The sequence below is a fragment of the Wyeomyia smithii genome, chromosome 1 (genome assembly GCF_029784165.1).
Source record: "Wyeomyia smithii strain HCP4-BCI-WySm-NY-G18 chromosome 1, ASM2978416v1, whole genome shotgun sequence".
Taxonomy (NCBI): domain Eukaryota; kingdom Metazoa; phylum Arthropoda; class Insecta; order Diptera; family Culicidae; genus Wyeomyia; species Wyeomyia smithii.
Window position 1 is genome coordinate 205,594,105 of NC_073694.1, and position 19,895 is coordinate 205,613,999.

The 19,895-nt window shown below is 37.7% G+C and overlaps 1 protein-coding gene across 1 annotated transcript in view; it reads right to left on the minus strand.

Moving 5' to 3' along the window:
* LOC129725813 (homeotic protein Sex combs reduced) overlaps positions 1–19,895 on the minus strand; it is a 219,558-nt gene that overhangs the window by 198,684 nt on the left and 979 nt on the right. The window lies entirely within an intron of this gene.

A 19,895-nucleotide genomic window follows, 5' to 3' on the forward strand; every position in this document is an offset into this window, starting at 1 on the left:
AAACAATTTGAAAATAAAATAATTTAGCTACTGTTTGTTTTTGATATAGAAAAAATCTGAGAAATCTTTAACAAATAGCTCTTCAAGGTGGCGTCTTTCCCCAACAAAATCAAGTAGTCAAAAGGTCCAACACAGAATGAAAATTTTTTTTTGCTGCTTTTTGCTGCTTGTGGTTAAAATCATACCAAAAATCGGGAAGTACAAACCGGGTAGCTCCGTTCCGGTCCGGTTCGAAATAAAATCGAGACTCGAAGTTTCCGGTCCTATTTGACTTTTGACCGGATTCTCCCCGATGCGATGTCGAACACTATTCACAAGAAGTTTCAATACGCCTCCCGCGACGCTGATAACTTTTTGACTTCTTTAAAATCTGACAATATATGTTACGGAACAGTAAATTTATCCACCTGATCAAGCCTTTTACGCAGATCTTGCTGCGAAGCCGCTGTCGACTTTAACTGAAACCAACAACCAGCTTTCCTCTATCCGGCAGAATCATGCCAGTTAGGTAAACATAAAAAAAACAGGGTCTCATGTTGACATTTCCTCAGAAACTGTTTAACAAATAAAGCGGCAGACATGAAGGAGGATGTTTTTTCCGGCGTGAAGCCTAATTTCCCGGTTTTCCCGTATTTTTTTCTCTGGTGATTTTAAATTCCCGGCTTTTTCTCGCTTTTCCCATTTTTCCGGTAGAGTGGCCACCCTGAGTAAATGTATTTATCAAAAATTCAAAAAATGATCTCAGCTATAGTATCGATACTTCTGGTATCGATACTTTTTGACCGATATTTTGAGTATCTCGATACTTTTGGTTCTTCGGGTGTCGATACTGAAGTATCGATACTCTCCGTCGTATCGCCCAATGCTAAAGTAAACATCGAACAGTGTTTCCCAAAAAATTTTTTGCATGGGTGTTTGATTGACAAAACCGTTGTAAAAATCAAAGGTCACAAAAATTTTAATTCTAGTGATTACAAATTGGATTGAAATTTTATTACAAGTTCTCAAACTTGTATCTTCAAATTAATTTTTCCCTCTTCTAAGAGCATAATTTGTCCCCCCGTAGCAGTCAACATGGACGATGTTCGCTCGACTCTCGAGCCCCGCCGGCGGTCACGCCTGTATGCTTGTACGAGATCTTTCCGGAAGTGAAAATATTTCCATTAGGAAAATTAAACTTCTCGCAGGCACATATTGCGGAAAATGTCATCCGGTTTGTACCGTGATACGCGGTATCCTCCGGAGGTTGGCGGCCTGGTTCTGGTGCAATATGTGCTGGCTGCTAGCTTTTAGCATGCAAGGCGATCGTCGTCGCGTCGCTGCGCTATGAAAATGAAAAAGGATTGCACTTGCATGTAACTTTTCGTATGATGAAACCAGCATCACCAGGGCTCTCACTGATTGTAACCGCATCTCTGCTCTCTGTTAACTGTGGTTGGTTTTGCCATGGTACACAACTACGAATCATTTCGTTCCGAAGCAAACTTACAACTCTCAGGAGCTTCTTGACTCGGGATGATTTTCGTTCCGAAATGAGGCATGAGCGGTATGAAATATATCTTTTAATTTCCTGCCACAGTAAACGGTCCCACATTGTGCACATACGAAATCTATACTGAACTGGAATCAATGCAATGGAATTCGCCACCGAGAGTCGCACATTAAAATAAACTAAACCAAAAACCCTAAATAACTGAACGTCGTTGTTTTGCCCACTAATGCGTGACGTTTTTCCTGACGTCTGGAAGCAAACTGACGACACTCGGCTCGTCAATCACTTGTCAAAAAAAAACAATGAACAACGAAACATTGTGACAGTATGCTGTCGAAGTTGCAATGCTCTGCTGGACGAGTCCTTGAATGTTGATTTATTTGTGTAACCGCACCGGGTAAAGCATATCGGAAGAAGCAGCATGGATGAAAATTTATGATCTGATTTGAATAGAGGACGGCAACTGCTCCTTAATTGCGTTCGTTCCCTTTTTTCTGCAAGCTGCATTGTCTTGCGATGGTTTGGTAGTAAAAACTGGACCTCAGTGAAGGTCCTTGGTTAAATTTGACTCCGTTCAGTTGACCGCTCAAAGGATTGCCCGTCCATCCACAAGCAGGTCAAATTTGAAACACTTTCGGTAAATTCCCCAGAATAACCTTTTTCCGCAAATTTGTTTATAGCTATATTGTGGCTGGTTTCGCAAAACTGTGTGCAAAAGTTGTCTGAAGGTCAAACGATGGCATATTTCCTGAAAATCGGTGATTGATGGCATTCAAGGTGTAAGGAAAATTACCGCCATTAGTTAGAATTTAACCCGACTCACGTACAGATGGCTTAAGTCGTTTTAATTTATTGATAAATAAATCGTCTCAAATCAAAACAATATTTACTTTTGATGATAATAATCATACACACATTTCTAACTGGGTTTCCTTGGTTGGCAGGCAGCTTACTTCGCTGCTGACTCGGCAGTCTCGTACAGTTTTCAAGCCAGACGTTTGGATTATTTTTCACCGTCGCAGCTCGCAGCTCTCCACCACGCCACGAGTCCGGGCGGGAGAACGAATAAGCTACCATCAATAAATTTTGCCTATGCCGTTTGCTGCAGATATTCTGTCGAGTTGTTCCTCCAACGCTTTTACGTCGCCTCACTTGCTCGTGGCTCATCATTATTATTGACTGCACCTCCCAGTTTCTGACAGTGCTTCTGCTGCTGCTGCTCCGTTTTTATTTTACTCATTTTTTGAAAAACTGCCACATCGTTAAATTTAATATGAAACTCATTTAGTTAAAGTGCTGCCGATTTATTTATTTATATGAATGCCTTTTTGCGCTCTTACCGTTTTCCCTTTCTGGCGTCGGCGGTTGTACAAACATCTTCCCAGTCAGGAAAGCTTTCCACCCAGCGCCCTGCACTTTTTTTAGTAGTTAGTCAGTCAGCAGCGTTCATTCATTGATTTTATGCAACCGGTGAGGAAGTGATAGGAGCAGCAGATCCATGTCGGCCGCATGATATGTGCAGGTATTTATGGAGTGATTTTTTTTTGCTTCCACACCCTCTCCAAGTGAGTTGTTTTCTACATAAACGTATACGGTTGAGCCCGCGGAGGTGATTTTCTTTATGACTAATAATAATCGCTACGATGTATGGCGTAGGGCTTTGAGTAAATCAGAATTTTGAAACAAAATACCTTCCCCCGTTGGAAGTGGTTTGTGGTTTGGAGGTGTTTGTTACGTTTTCGAGATCGTTTTTTTTTCTCGTTTGATATATTTTATAAATTGCTCCTTTCGACACATGATATCTTCGATTTCGTTGAGTGGATGCGACTCGAGAATAGTTAGAACCCTTTCACGACTCACAATAATTTTGGTAATATAACATCGTCGAGTTTTTTGGGTAAGATAATAGAAAGCGAATTCGAGCTTAAACTCACCTTTGATTGAATATTTATTTGCGCTACCATGTAACAATATTCTCAAGAATTTGAAAAAAAGTGGAGACAATTACAATAATGCTTTATTTTGCAAGCAGGCATAAAAAATAAAATAAAATTTAATTTTAAATCTGCAACTAAAAAAAACTGCAAAAATTGGGCTACATTCATACTTCTACAATCTTCACCGGCCAATCTTTGGGAGACCAATTTACGGTTTCAGAGTGTCATCCCGGTTGTAAAAAGAGAAATCCTGGGAAAATTTGAATATTTCTTTCAAACTTTTCAGCTTTCTAAGGACTAGTTTCCTATTATTTTTAGTTTTGCACAGCTTCGCAGAATTTGATTTCCTCACATATCAATTTTCGGTTTCTTGGCGTAATATCGGATCCGGAAAAACCAATATTAGGGAGTTCCGGAAGCCGCAAGTTACCATCATGGGTTTGAAAATGGTGTCGAATATCGATATTTGGTCAAACGTTGTGAACAGAGCAAGATCGACGTTTCGCAAGTAACAAAACTGGTTATAACATAGTTTTATTTTGCTTTTTTGGCTATAATAACAACACTCGGGTTGGTCTCCGTCATCCCAAAATCTCCAACTTCAATTCGGAAACCGATTTCTGATTTCTGAGCATCAGCGGCTCAAAAAAAAATGAAGAATTTTTGATGAACTTCCACAGTTTTATGCAGCTTCCCGGAAGCTAGAAGTCGCCATCTCGGATTTAAAAACCATGTTCCGGTCTCTTAATATCAAAATTCGGCTTCCAGACATAATTGAGGGCAAAAAAATTGTCATTCTCACCGATTTATAATCTTTATGTTTATAACTTATAATCGATAATACAACTGCCCATTTAAATTCTAAAAAAATTGTATGGGCCGTGGACATTAACCCCCCCCCCCCCCCCCAACTGTCCACGTGGTATGTGGATGGCCCCTAAGTTTGAAGTCTTGGATCCTCCGACAAGGTCTATGTAGTCAGTGAAGAAGCAGATAAACTAGCTAGATTTATTGAAGATCGTGCCCCGCTTGTTAAAGACCGCACGTTTTATAACGTTTGCATTAAAAAAATGGACAAAAATTGCCGATTTTTCATTGGTTTAGTTTCACACGCACTGACGGAACCACCCATTCAGCATCAATCGTAGTAACCCTTGAGTGAGCAGATAAAATTTGACAGCTCTATCAGTCGAACTATAACCGTTAAAGCGAAAACGAAATGAAGCTACTCCGTTCAGAAGTGTACGCGTTCAAAAAACGATAACCCGCCGCGTCGAAAACGGACATCGTGCGGCCCTTTGTGGGCGGCAGGTGTGTCCGTTCCGGCATCTACAACAACTTGGCACAATTGGACAACAATCCGAGCATCGAACGAAAGCCGGACGGCCGACGACCCTGAGCGACAAAAAGCTCCAAAGGATGCTGAAGAGAAAGATCAACGGAAAAGTAGCTACATCGCTGCGTGCGCTTGGCCGGGAGATCGGTGCAACAGGTCAAACAGTTGAAAAATATTTGGCGAACATGGGCATACATGTCAGAAAGCGTCCACTGGTCTCGAAGCTGTAGGCAATGACATGAATAAGATACAACAATATCGCATGCTAGCCTGGAGGGCTAAAAGCGGTCCCGTTCAACTAGATTAGTTAAGTGAACTCGTGATCGATATTGTTTTTGGCACATTTTGCATGTTGTAGGATAAGTACAACGATACACCGTGCCCCAGTGCTGAGTCGAGAAAATTTCCAGCTCGAAAAGATCCTCGACCGGATTGGAAATCAAACCCGACATTAACACCGTGAGTGGGAGAGCTAGCCGACCGATATCGCTAACAAGGGAACCACGGGAACCACAAATGCTGTATAAGTCGATTTTCCCGGCGAATCGCGACGCACAGTGTGGCCAAATCGAGAAACGGATGTCAAAACTATTTTTTTCAAGTCCTATATTGTCCATATCTTCTGGAAAGTTGCTTCGTTTACTGCTGTCCTTCATATGCTTTAATGGCATTAGTTACAAATTTCGTCTTATAGAGGGCGCCATACCTAACTTTTGAACGTGACTTGCTAGACGAATAGTTTTTTCTGCAAAGTTGTGTAAAATTTGATTACAAAACTGTTTGCTGAATACCTCAAACCTCTAAAAATATGGATTTCAGAGCTGCAAGATGTTTTTTAGAAAGGTTTTTTAAAAGCAGTTTTTCACTCATATTTTCAACTCTACGGTCTAAAGCATGATTGTATACAATTGAGAGTGATGCGGTAAATCAAGATGAACAGTGATATATTGGTTATTATATACAGTATTCATAAATAAACCACTTGTAACTAATGCCTTGCGTGTTTCAAACGGACTTGATATTGCTCCCGAAATCCTTATACAGCACTGTGCGTCAATCGTGGCCTTGATCAGTCTTGTTAGTTTCGCAGATTTGATTCGTTGTCTTTGTCCGTTGCCCGTCCACAAAATTGGTTTGATAATTTTCCACAAACCTTCTTGCTAGTAGTGAAAGATGATCCGGTAGAACACTTCGTAGGCTGCGTCCTCACGGTTCAACTTGTGGCCCTTCTTGTATATTGTATATAGTCCATCTTTGCACTTTCCCGGTAGCTATTCTGTATCTCAGATCCTGACTATCAGCTGGTGCAGACAGAAAGCCTGTCTATCCAGGCCCAGCTTGATAAGCTTCGTTGCGATGTGCTGTTCTTGAGCTGCTTGATGACATCAAGTCGTCTCTCCTACCGTCTTGATCTTCCGCTTCTGCGCGATTCAGGTGTTCATTGTAGTGCTGCTCCCACTTGTAAATCAACTTAAGTTCATCCGTCAAGATTCTTCCATTCTCATCCCGTCACATTTCGGCTTGCGGCACGAAACCTGCTCGGGATACGTTGAGTTTCTTGTAGAACCTGCGCGTTTCTTGGCTGCAGAATCAATACCCGCGCTACATTCGTCTGTTATAACTGCAAAATATCATGTTTCGAGTTCAACATCACGAGATCGGAATCTTGAGGTTGGTTGATTGAACATTTTCAATTTCTAATCTGGTCATGTTTTATATCTCAGATTACAAATTTCAGGTTAAAATCACAATCTGTGCTCCAAGCTTTCTCCGACTCCAACTTAATAAATCCAAAATTGTAATTTACACCTTTTAGGATGCGAGTTTCGAATCAAACACAATATTTTTCAAAATCCAGTGTCTCAAAAATTAAATACTAGTTCAGATGCTTTTTGTTTGGAGGAATGATAAATTATTAAATGTTTAAGGTCTTTGAAATCAATCTCCCAATAGTCAAGATAACAAGCGTAAGGCCTTTATAAACTAAAGCGTAACTGAATAAATACGTTTAGACTAGAGCGATTCGATATTTGTCGGGTGCATGTTTCCGCGGGATCGTATAGCATTTTTAGTCGATACCTCCCATGAGGTCATATTATCAACAACGCGCAATGGATTACGTTAAAAAGAGAATCACTTTACGGGGAAGTAAAATGAGTAACGAGGCGTCAACGTGGATAGAATTTCTGTAAGATTGTATAGTCGACTGAAATAAATAAATAATATCTCTATATAATGATTTTCCGAGAAGATGTCCGAATATTTGAGTTTGTTTCAAATTGGTAATATTTTCCATTACCTCGCGTGCGCTTCATTTTTGCGGTGATACATCAGCGAACAATTAGGATCGCATCACGACTTTCGCGGCCGATAAAACGAACTCGTAGACGCGATATTTGTTATTATGAACCCGGAACCGAACCCTGCTGCAAACCTTGCCTCGTGTTAGTGCAGAGGTGTTCACGGCTTCTGATAAAGTGAGCATTCCGTCAACATATTCCCATACACACTCCTTCATTGACCTGCATTTGTATGAGGCCGGCGCTGGCATTACCCAATATAAGGATTAAGGTCATCAGTTTTTACACATTAAAAACGTATGTTAGTCCCAAGCACTATCTGTTGCTTCTCTGTGTAATTACAGCTGATCTGGTAATAACGAAGTAGCAACCGCGGGCAGTCAATCATGCTCATGCTCTTGCTCATACAAGTCTCTCGAATTGGATGCAAAGTTTCGAATATCGTGATTCAAATTACAAACTGTAAGTTTGAAGTCCCAAGTTCTTAGCCCTATATACCGAATTTTTAATCTCAAGAGGAAGTAGTCAAGACTCAGATCTTGTTTCAGGACTCAATTTTGTATATTCCATCCGACAACGTGTTTGCCTAAGAAGCCATCCACATTTCGACCCCTCCCTCCTCCAACATCTGCCCATATAAATTCTAAAAAGCTTGTATGGACCGTGGACATAACACAGATCCCCCTCCCCAAAGCTGTCCACGTGGTAGTTAAATGCCCTTTAATAAATAATACCTAGACTAATATACACAAAATATAACCTAAACATACGTTCAAAAACATTAACACTCTCCTTACTGATTCCTGAATTGGCCTGATGATTCCCTAAGCTCGAACGAAAATTCTACTGCAGAAAATTCACCAATCTTCGCTGTCATCGTTTCTTGGTACCTACCTACAAGGCTTTGATGAATTGTGTGAGCTGTGGATGCAACGTCTTTGGGGGAATACGGAAATTGTGTTGAGCGAGTAAGGCTCGTACACAAATTACGTAACGGATGAGGGGAGGGGGTTGAATCTGCGTTACTTATTGTTACATATAGTAGAGGGGGGGGGTAGTGGAGACAGTTACGTAACTGCAATGTTTGCTCAAAATTTAAATTAGGAGGGGGGCAGGTTGTTGAGCGTTTCGTAATTTTAAGGAGAGGGAGTCATATCGATCGTTACTTATAATTACATAGGAGGAAGGGAGTCTGAAATCTAAATTTTAGCGTTGTGTAGTTTGTGTACGACGCCTAACTAAAAGCAGTCCACTTACCGTTCAGAAGCTTCGCTACAAATACCTGCCAGAGCAGTTTTCTTATGTCTTCCAGCGTGTTCAGGATCAACAGCTTGCATCGCTGTGGATAAGGCGGTAAATTCAATGGATCACGCCATGGTAGGTTTTTTGGACATACTCGATCCGATGTTTCCAAATTACATCATATGGCGATGGATGGTTTTTCCACTCGAGTACGAGTTCAACCATGTTATTGGCTGATCGGATACTCTAAGTGAAAGTTTGCATAGTAGAACTTTATGTTCGGTTTTATCGAATGCTGCTTCCAGATCCGTATTACTTCTAATCATGCGATTCAAGATGACTTTACTCAGGATGATCTCAAATAGCTTGGATATTGTTGAGAAACTCGTATTACCACGATAGTTCCTTATTTCCCGCTCGTCCCCATTCTTGAAGACAAGAAACATAAACGACTCTTTGCATAATGCTGAGAATTTAACTTGCTCAAAAGATGCATTGCCGGAATCCCATCCAGCCCAGGGGCAAGTGAGTTCTTGAGTCTTCTCGCTGCTGAAACAACCATAGCTTGAGTAACTTTGAGAATAAACACACTGAAGAATCCTGCAGGAGTTTCAGAGGCAGTAGATTTTGCATTAACACCACTAATTATCCTCTGTTCAAAGATTGACACGAACTGTTTCGCAAACATTCCCCACCCTTCATCAGCGGAAGTTGATTCCGCACTAAAAACATTTTGGAAGATAAGCAATAACATGCATGAAATCATACTTAGTGCTATCCGTTCTATACTCCAAGCAGGAGAGATAGCTGTAAAGTCCTTTGGCAGAGTTAATGTGAGCGTGAATTGCTTCAACACCGCGGCGTTACGGTTACAGCGATATAGCAATCAGCACCCCGCCGAAGAAAGATTCATGCTGTTATCCGCGTTGCAATCGCAACGAAAAACGTTGTAGCCATGTCCAAATAACTAAATCGAATTAAGATACTTGTCAAGTCCGGTTTAGTCAATACGATAACATCTAGCTCGCAGTCAGAAACAGCCAGGAATAAATCGTTGATTTTCGTTCGAGTACCACGTACATTTTAATAGTATACCCAGATGCAATTACTAATCGAGCTTCCATGTTGTTGATGTTCCAGAGTTGGAAGTGGGAAGGAGCGATACAGTTCATCATCGTACTTGCCTTGGATTAAGGTTTGGAAGACCTCTTCTCTGATCCCACACAGAGGTTCGGGAAGACTGACGACTGTGGCCCTACATAGCGGGGTCTTCCGCATTCCAAGCGGATGATCTGTGATGGACAACGCATCGTCATCTGATGTTTGTTGTTGGTCCAAACAGGACAACGTCACACGGTGAAGAAAGGTCGATACATCGTACCATAATTTTTGCGCATCATCGGAAGAAATCAGAGGTTAAAATCCCGATGAACACAATCAGCATTTTGGCGCAGTCTGAGCTGATGGCCAGATCGCTGAAGACGATGAACCTTGTCCCGCGATCTGTAACCAAAGAAGTCGATTCATATCTTCCCTCACGTTTAGGTCCAGGGCCATGTCCGATCAGTTGGAGTAATCAATTGGTTAGACTTTCTGCTTCCCGCAATGCAATGCAATCCAGCCAACTTTCTTGCTCAATTCATCTACGGCATCGGCAAGCAACTGAACTTTGTTTGTTAAATCTTCAGATTGATTTGAAAGAGCAGAGAGATCGTCAGCATATGGGTTCAATATCGTTCACTTTCAATTGGCATTGTTTATATGTCTTTTTTGCCATCGTTACCAGTCAATTTGTAACACACAAGAAAATTTCGAAGTTTGATGGTCTAAATCTTAGCTGCCATAACCAAACTTCAACCAAATAACACCATTCATAGTTAAAAAAAAATCTATGATATAAGTCCCAGAACTTACGTTACTAGTCTTCAGGTTCTCAGTTGTCAAAAATTTCCTTACTTTTCAGGGCTTGCCCATCTCCCTTTCAAATACGTCAATGATTATTTTGTCTTACGTTTTGGTGAAAATCATTTCAGGTGTTTCAGAGTTATTGCAGAACAAACAAAAAAAAAAAAGAAAAATAATGACTATTATAGGAATAGAAAACAAATCGATTCACTTTTTTCATCGATGACTCAACCGATCAGAATACAGAATTCAAAGATTTTTAGTTTCCGTGCATTACATAAACTTGAAAGCAACCATTTTCCAGTGTGATTCAAGGGGGCTTTCAGCATCTGTTTGATGTGGTTGGTTCGTATCTGTATCATGTGTTTCTTTTATCTTACATTAATGCTTTTTACTAAAGTTGAGTCACTTCACGGCTTTAGTGGGAAAACTTACAATAGTAAAAAAACTTTTTTTTTGTTAGGGAATTAGAATTACGTCGTCCATTGATGTGAACTTTTGTAATACAAGCAACTCCACAAAAAAACATAATTTTATTTATATGTTTTGTGGGCTTCTTGAAAAAGCCAAAATATATTGTCGAAACGTTGAAGAGTAAGTAGCAGTACGTCGTTTTACCCAGCATTGAAACTGATGAGCCGCGAATCCAAGCAAAAAGGTTTTTGTTTATAATTCAAATAAAACGCTTCACATGGTGTAAATCTTGCGAAAATCGAAATACAAAGAGATTCACAATCAAGCACGGAGTCGAGTCTTATTGTTGATTGGAAGAGAAAAGTATTTCATCTGAATAATACCCAGAGTTACCATGTTGAAAGCAACTTTCAACAGCACTAGCCCCCATTAACCGGTGACCGGTTTCATTATTGGTATTCGGTTCAAAATTTCACCAATGCACCTGACCGCGGCCACTAGCACAGGTAACAGTCATTACGGCCAGGGGCTGAAACTCTGCATTGAATATGCAAATAAAACGTTACTATATCACCGTGAACAGCCGCAGCTTTCGTGAGAAGTTTTCCACATTTATTCAACATTGAATTAATCATTTACTCCCACCTTTAGACCAGGGCGACAAAGGTTATTAGACAAAATCAACTGGTTGCGTTTCATTATTAATCATTTTCACAATTATTCCACGGGAGCATTATTTCAATTAACGGCAAAACCTCTCTTCTGCTTCGGAAAGTTCCGCCTTTCGGAAAACGCTGGCATTTGATAAGCTAATTCCAAGCCCGTTCACAACAGCAACAACAGCAACAACAGCAACAACAATAATAGGAGGGTTGAAAACTTTTCCCGAAAAACACCGCCAGCAATCGCTGTTCCGTTTCCCTATCACGGTCATTATTTATTCAGGAACGTAGCTAATGAAAATCACTCGTCACTAAACCGAAAAGAAAACTTGCTTTTGTATATATTTCGGCCCCGACTCCGGCTGCGCGGCGGATGGAATTGCCTCTGATTGGTTTTCTTGACAGTTGAATATACTGACACGCACAGGACCCTCCGGTTCAAGTTGATGGATTTCCGTCACAGCAAATGCCTCTTCTAGCCTAGAGACGACGCCATCAAGAGCCTGGCTTAGCTCTGTGCTCGAATTTTGTTATCATTGTGTATTACGACAGCGGAACGAGGCGAACGGACGGACGGTTGGACGGACGGATGGATGGATGGATGGATGGCTGGATGAATAGGAGAGCACAATACACCATGGTTTTATGTTTCAGGGAGGGTGCCGAAGAAATTTCCTTCATTCCCAAACCATGATAGAAAAAATTTGATCGAAGGGAAAAACCAAGGCAGAAGAATTATTCTATATTATAGAAAATACATAGTAACATTTTTTCTCCCTGACATTGATGGATTGGAAAGAACGGAAAGCGAAAAACTGAAAATGTCATTCGGATTAATGCTGTTGGGGCTGGGTGTATATTTTATTTTGCACTTTTCCACTCCCAGTGTGTATACCGGAGGCGGATGGAGTGGAAAAAGTCATCTTCTAGCTTGACTCATTTTTTTCTCGCTTCACCTTTCCTCTTCCTGGATATATCGTTAGCGCTATGGTACTTGGACGGTTCCGCTTGGTGAGTTCGCTATCCCGGAGACGGACGACGGGCTTGTCAGAATCAGAAGCATCCAGAGTCGCCGGGCACTAGTGGGAACTGGCGCGTACACTTTCTGGATTGTAACGAGAAAAATGTTTCGGGAGAAAAGTTTTCTGCCTCGGACTTCGGGCCCCAGAGTCCGGACCGGAGAGAGATAAATAGGTGTGAACGAAGGAAAATTCGCTTAGTGAGAACAAAAAAAAAAACTCGTCCAGCACACCAGAAGCAGGGCGGAAAAATGTATGTGAATGGAAAACTGCGAGAATGAAAATAAATGACGAGAAAGTTTGCCCTCAGCTTTCGCTTCGAAGGAAACTACTTCTACTGTGCTATGAGTGGGTATATGTATTCTACGACGAGTAATACGATCGAGGCTGCGGCAGCTAGTGCAGGACGATCATTGCCACCATCATCCAAGTAAGCCATAAAGCAATTCGGTGATGTTCGAAACGATTGCACTACTTGGATTGGCATGGCTACTGGGATTGTCATTCACACCCGTCTCTGTCCATGTGTCCCAGCCAGCAAGCGCAGCGAGCAAAGTTGAATGATTGGTTTAGAAAACTCACTCGGCACCTTAATGCTATTTTAATTGCCAAGACTTGTGTGTGTGTAAAGGACGGGAGCACGGGAGAAAAATGCAACTTGTCCGTCAAGCCCCATTCCAATTAAAGCGTCGTTTGTGTGCGAAAAAAAAACAGCGAACAAACGACAAGATTGCGTTTACCTTTGATCATCTTGATTGATTGTGGTCAAAAATAGCTTTGAATTGTAAATAATATTCTTCAGATCATTATACTATAATTACTTGAAACCATCTTTAATAATTGCTTTGCCAAATCTAATACTACTATCTTCGAATTGGCTGAAACATCGTATAGGCTTTTGATAAACAGCTTTATCCTAACTGTTTATAGACCACCACAGCTAATAAATTTAAAGCTAATAAAAAATTTACTTCCAATAAAAATAGTGTCAAAACTTTTTTTAAAAGATTAAACGATTTTTCTTCTGAAAGCCTTAAAAATAACGAGCCAAAATTATTACTGCCGATTTATAAATACTTTACCTCCTTAGACAAACAATATGAAAAAATTCGCTGAGCAGATTGATAACTTTTTCATTTTATGTTTCCAATTTCGAAGTAAAAGAGGATGCTTAGAAGACAATCTGTATAAAATTAGTCAAAGGTTTTAATCAGTTTTCGAATAAATTCTGATCACAATTTATTATAGCCTGCTTTAATACTTGAGATTTGATCAATGTTTCTTAGTCGTAGAACTTTGCCAAGTATTACACAAAAATTCAGGTAAATTTGTATGTATGGAATGGTGATGTTTACTAATTTTTTTAAGTGCTAAACTCGAAGCGCTTTTTGGATCCAACTGCCAGTGGCTCTCGTTTTCCACATTTTGGAGAATAAACTTCACGTCATTAGTACCTATTAGTTCCCACACCTGCATTTTAATTTTCATCTATGTTTTTTTTTTCAAAGACAGATGACATTGGATTGGATTTAGTTGAAAATGCCTATATAAATTTAATACTGTTAGCTGCTAATCAGGATGTATAAACTCGTTGGTAATAAAATTTTCTGATTCAACTAGAAATTTGATATTTTTTTCATATGCTTCAATATTAACTAGTATTTTTTTAAATAACTCTAAATATTGATGGCATCCAGTCCTCGAAATTTGCTAGAAAAAGTGAAAAAGTCCTATCAATAGAACATTATTCAACTGACTTGTCGAGTTACTTAAAATGAAATCCTATTTTGGGGTCCTCTGTTTTTGGACTCGTTTCAAGTTTATTTCATCTCTACAATAGAGGAATCACGAAAATTGATTATGCGAAATCAGCCCACTAAATTAAACTTTCTACGGAGTCACAATTCAAATTTATCATGTAAAAGGAATATGGCTGCAATAAAAATAATGTCTAGAAGTTTATACTGATAAATTATTTCTGAACAAAATTAGTCAAGGGATCTAAGAAAAATATCAAGTTTAAGCGTTAGTGTTGCTGGATATGTTTTTTTAAATCGAAAGATTGAATTGCATTTTTCTGCAAATGAGTGTATCTTGATCTCAAATTTGACAATTAAATCGTGCTCCTTAGGGAATTTTACACGAGAAACCCTCATCACTCTGAAAAATTATTAGCAAAACTTGAGTTACAAGATTTTCCAGAAATAAAATTTATTTTTTTCTGAATTTGTGCATTTTTTTTAAGTTTTTTCTTATCTTCAGACATTTTATAGCAATGAATATTTTAGAAATTTGTAAGAAAATTAGTGAAGGAATCCAATAAACAATCAATTTTGAGCGTATGAGTATTTTCTCACTTGTATTTTACTTTTATTTACATGAAAAAAAAAACTTTAAATCAGAGGTTTTATGAGCAAAGCATGAGCTACAGCAAATTCGAGAAATATAGTCAAACACTTTTTGATATGCTTACAGTATCTATTCCTATTTTACTAATATCTCTGGAACACTTTTGATTAGGGATATTCTGGATGGTGCAATTTAAAGGAAATTATTATATGAATTTTGTTTTTGTTTGAAATTGTTGCCAGTTACTCGAATATCAATAACATTTTTTAAATAATATGGATTTTTTTAGTTCTTAACTTAAATATCGCGAAGCAAGGTTTTTTATTGACGAAAATTTCTCTAGGAAAAAATGCTCAAATTTCGAAGATATTGCATTCCCAATGTAAACACTTAACTCTTAATTTCTTTTACATCACATACAATATTGCTAGTTTTTATGCTTATATTTCCAAAAATACTTTATTATTAAATGAATTTGACAATGTTTCCAAAAACTATATTATTTTTTGGTAAATCTCGGGATTTATATATTCAAAACTGGTTTTGTAAAAATGGTATATCTCGAAATTGACTCAAATCATGTCGAGATGATAGTTGTTTCTTACGTGAAATTTTCCAAGAAACACGATAGAATTGTCAATGACAAAATAAAAAGGCTGCATTTGCCGAAAAATGTAGATTTAGTTTTAAAATACAAAAAAAAATCTAAAAGAATCTAAAAAATGATATTTTTCCCGGATTTCATGGTTTATTTTCTTTAAGAATCATCCATCAATATTTTTCAGACATCTTACGTCTATGAATTGTGAGAAAAAGAAGAAAAAGCTTTTGAACAAAAAATGCGCTATTTTGTCCCACAGAACAAGGGGTTTTCTATATCATTCCTGAATTATTTGACTGATTTCCTTAGAATAGCACATCCAGACTGCCCATAATCAAAACAAAAATATAAACAACATAATAATAAAAATTGTCCAAAATTGTTTATTTCTTTTAAATGCTCTAGTTAGAGTTTTCCTCATAATACTTCTTAATCATAGGTGTTTTTTATGAAAAATATCCTCATTATTGTCAAATTTTAAGTCAGAATGCATGCCAAAATAACATTACTGGCAACACGGCTCTGATTTTTGCTGGATTCCTCGACTAGTTTTCTTTAAAATACAATTTCTATAATGTCCATTGATATAAAATATCTGGAGATATAGGAAAACTTCAAAAAAATGATTGCTTAAAACCTGATAAAATTTTACTTTGTTTATTAAAAATACTGTAACTCGAGTTTTGCTTTAATACCTCAAGGATTGAACTACTTTTTGAGTAAAATTTTCTCAGAAGCACAATTTGAAGTCAGAAGATAGCTGTTGGCCGAAAAATGCAAAAATAATATATCTGGCAACACGGCAAGTTAATACTGTTTTTTTTAATTCTTTGACATTTTTTTCAAAATGCAATTTCTAAGAATCCAAAAACTTAGAAAAGAAGATTGCCTTAAACCAAACAAATTTGACTTTATTTTCAATAAATGTTCTAACTTGAGGTTGGCTCATAATACCTCAAGATGATAAGTTTTTTTGTTTAAAATTTCTCAGGTCCTCGTGGTTCGTGGAGCACTATGAAGTTGTCAAATTAGGAATCAAAATATACTCATTTATCGAAATAATGCAATTTAATATTCCAGATGCAAAAAGAACATATCTGGAAACACTGGCGCTCGAAATTTATTTTTTTCTGGATTTTATTTTTTTTTTACAAAAAAGAGGAGGAGCGAGGGCATTTTTGCATTGGTGCTTATTACGGGAGTCACTCCACGATGAAATCAGAGTGAAGTGAATACAGCTCTATTTCGAGATTCACGTAAGTGAGTCGCAAAGTGACAACTGCCGGGAAATGAAAACGAAAAAAGCGACATTTCGCGTGGAATTGTTTAACGACCATTTTGACGGTGAAATGATTCCACGAAGATGGGGATGATTTAAAAATCGATTGATTTGTGATAACATTAGATTTATTTTTCAGTAACAAAACGAATCAGAACTCGATCCGTGCCTCAAAGCGGACAAAGTTTCAACTTTTTGAAAATGAGAACAAGCACAGTTCATGAAGTTTTCGATACCGGAAAAAAAAATTTTTTTTTTGGTCCAAAAAAAAAATGTCTTGGAAATGCAGAAAACGTCAAGATTTGATGCTATCTAAATCCGGAAAAAATGGACTTTCTGGTATTCATACATTTTTAGGCTGGGAAATATTCTCATTGCACTTGTCCAATTCTCAATTTTATTTCACTGTCAATCTCACTTCATGGAGGTAATTTTTGTCACCTCACTTAAGGTGGAATCGGGAATAGGTCTCATAAAGTGAAGAGAGCGTGAGAGTGAAATTTATTTCACCGTGAAGTGACTCCCGTAATAAGCTCCCTCATATGAATAATTTTCAAAAGTTTGAACCAAATCTGAAAAGGTCATTGACATGAGGTGTGCACACTTGAGATGGAATGACTCAAAGTGTAGTTCTCAAAAATGGCTAGTTCTGGAGTGCCAATTATTCTATTTAGACGAGAACTGTCTTGAAGTGAAGTGAATAAAGTCCTATTACGGGACTCACGTAAGTGAGAAAAACGTCGCAAAGTGATATCTGCCGCGGAATCTGGGTTATTATGAGTGTCATATCAGTGAAGTGAGAACGGAAAAAGCGACGATTCGCGTGGAATTATTTCACGACTATTTTGAACGGGGAAATGATTCCACGAAGATGCCATTAGTCTTAAAGTTGAGTGATTTGTGATCTAATGGTAAATATTGGATTTATTCTTCAGTTACGAAACGAATCAGATTTTGATCCGTGCCTTAAAGCGGTCAAATTTTAATTTTTTTCGCCCGATGAAAAAATGCGAACTATTTCAGGAAATTTTCGATACCGAAAAAAACATTCTTTTTGATGCCGAATGTTTTAGGAATGCAAAACACGTCAAGATCTGGTGTTATCTAAAAAAACGGAAAAAACGACTTTCTGGGACTTAGAGATTTTTGAGCTGGGAAACATTCTCATTTTTTTTGTCCTATTCTCAATTTCACTTCACTGACAATCTCACTCCACGGAGGTGCTTTTTGCCACCTCACTTGAGGTGGAATCGGGAATAGCTCCAAAAAAGTGAAGTGAGCGTGAGAGTGAAATATATTTCACCGTGAAGTGACTCCCGTAATAAGCACCAATATCGGATAAGGGACAACTGTTCAATGCAAAATTTGACAGTTGACTGACTACAAAAATTTGTTTTACAGACCACTAAAATTACGTGACTTTTTTAATAAGCAGATCAAAGATGCATGTATTCATAGGAAAATCGTTGTCAGAGGTTGCAATTCTCCTTTGTCCTTGTATAGCACCCTCTTCCGTCGATTTTCTTTGTTATATTCAGTCGTTCTTGCTTTCAGGTAAGAAATGAGTTACAAAAAGAGCTCTGAATGAACCAGTAAATGTAAATGTACTGCAGGAATTTAATTTTGGCTACCATAAGCGAGAGGACGTAGGCCACAGATTTTGCATCATTTATGGTACATTATGTTTGTTTTTGAGTGCATTCCAGCACACCAAGGCAGTAAATTTACTTACCAATTAATTTTATCAATAATTTTAAATGTTTAGAATTTGTATATTACAGAGTAAAAATATAACATATATTTCAAATGTTGTTTGCAATCTCGAATCATCAGAGACACTTTAAATTGTAGTAAATTATTATTGGTTTTAAAATGATTTATAATTCCTAAAATAAAAAAGTTTACAATTAACCAACGAAAAACTAATAACTCTGATTTGAAAAATCTTTGCTGAGCGTCTTAGTAGAATGATATAAGAAATCAGAGAAAAAGTTATAAGTTTCCATTAATCTCTACTAGTAATTTGAGAAGTAAATATTGAAAATATTACTAGTCCGTACAAATACGTATTTCGACTGCGGCATACAGTCATCATCAGTGCTTATGTGGACTGGTCCTCTGATGATTTATAAACTAGCACCACATTTTCTATTGTCGTAACTCGCTTTATTGTATTTAAATTACGACAATACTCCTCGGAAAAATAGAAACAAAAAAAGAAATTTCTCCTGAGATAAATTAGATTCACGTTGAAGAATTGTTACCAGTATCATCATCATCCTTCAAATTTAAAATATTTGATAGTAAATTTCATTAATTTACATCAACGGGCCATTACTTAGGTGAACTAAACTGATTCCTTTTTTTATGTAGACTTTTGTTTTTGTTTTTTTTTTATAATGCAATACTCGCGAGAGCAGTTATTCGCTCTTACTTTGTTTACCATGGGGTGTAATTGATAGCTTTTTACAATATTTTCCAAACAATCCAGTTCAAGTTGACAATATTTATTTAAAGCAAGTACTGGATTTAAATTTATTTATACACTAAAGTCGCTTCTTATGAGGGGGATACGTGCCGTGTCAAAAAAAAAAAAGGAATTCCGGAATCAGCGTAAAAAAACCGCGTTAAAAGCGACCTTAGTGTATTTAAATTAATTTATCGTGTGATAAAAATCCGAGCATCCTCAAAGGCCCTATGAGATAAATCGGAGTGAAATTAGTATGGCGAATGATAATTTTTTTTCACTAGAAACTATCAATCACAGATATTTAGAAATGAAAACAGCGATATTTCTGTTTAAAACTGTTCATTGTGGTTCACGAGATGAAATTGATCAATTTCATTTGATCTTCGTTCGACGAGTTACAATTCGGTTTGTTGTATAAGGTTTAAAGTCAGCTCAAGTAGTTTTTTTTGTAATTTCCTGGAAAATAATAATGGTGCGTCATCGTTGAAAACTATATTTTTTGACCTTTCATCAAACTTCACTCAGCCATCTTAGTTCAACGTAATTTACTCTGAATTTTTGGTATTTTTGAAGTTTTATTGAGTTTTGACGTTTAAAGGGTAACTTTGATAGGTTCGAGATTAACGTGAAAGTTTTATTTGAGGACATGTTAACATTATGTAGTGTTGTAAAACCAGTATCATTTGATCAATACCTTTTATATCGTATTTTCAGGTTAACAATTCCACTCCATTCCACGGTACCTTTTTTGAAGCTATGCAGTTTTGCTTGGTTGCTATGACAATGTTACGCGTTGCAAATGTCAGCAAGAGTGATCTGTTTTGTAATTTTGTTGCACAGTTTTGCAAAAACGTTCAACTTAAAGTGATGAAAGAGTGATATTCAGTGT